The 720-nt window shown below is 36.4% G+C and overlaps 1 protein-coding gene across 1 annotated transcript in view; it reads left to right on the top strand.

Annotated features, from left to right (window-relative positions):
* Positions 1–277: 277 nt before the first annotated feature.
* The window catches only part of LOC101853574 (GTPase IMAP family member 7), a 4,312-nt gene continuing 3,869 nt past the window's right edge, over positions 278–720 (top strand). Inside the window, exon 1 of the mRNA XM_005104307.3 lies at positions 278–474. The gene's annotated coding sequence lies outside the window, so the exon portion shown is untranslated. The remainder of the gene's footprint in view (positions 475–720) is intronic.

Here is a 720-nt window from a genome sequence, read left to right as displayed (position 1 = left end):
AATAATACAGTACCGTACATGTATAAAGTCATCCGGCATATTGATCAAGCTATAATTTCCTTCTTTTTTCCCTTTTGGTTGTTGTTCTGTTGTGAAAGACGAGTTAATGGAAATTTTCATGTTATTAATAGGCTGTGCGGCAGAGACCTATTATACACGTTCTTGATTTTATCAGGCGCTCAACATGGAACGGTCCACTGCAATATATACCAACAGATCTTTCCTTACCCGGTTTTGACAATCTTGTAATGGACTCGCCCTGTCCTAAACCCGGAAGATTAACATATTTTTATTGCTGGTTTCTGCTGGGTCTCAGTTGGGTTGACAAGCAGAAGGGCTATAGTCGTGTCCAGACAATGTGATTGTGAGGAACACGTCTGAGATTTTTCTCCGAATTAATGTATTTTCAAGGTTGTGTCTTCACCTTGCCAAGCAGTCACTGCCTTGAATTACACCTCAAGTGAGGAAACACGTGTAAGTACGGTAGTAGAAAGTTATAACACTTATATAGGCCTATTAATCAAGAAATATAAATTTACAAACAGGCTCATAACCTTCAAAGTACTGATTGAATGCTCTGGAAACATTCGTTTTTAGCGAGCGTATGGTGCAGTAAACTAGAAATAGTGCGAGTAATTTCAAAATTAAAAAAGAAGATAATGCAATTCTTTTCAATAACAAAGGAAGTGCATGTTATTATATATATATATGTATATATAT

Source organism: Aplysia californica, unplaced genomic scaffold (assembly GCF_000002075.1).
Source record: "Aplysia californica isolate F4 #8 unplaced genomic scaffold, AplCal3.0 scaffold00414, whole genome shotgun sequence".
In the NCBI taxonomy this organism is placed as follows: domain Eukaryota; kingdom Metazoa; phylum Mollusca; class Gastropoda; order Aplysiida; family Aplysiidae; genus Aplysia; species Aplysia californica.
Note: the sequence above shows the minus strand (reverse complement) of the source record. Positions and strands in the feature narration are given on the sequence as shown.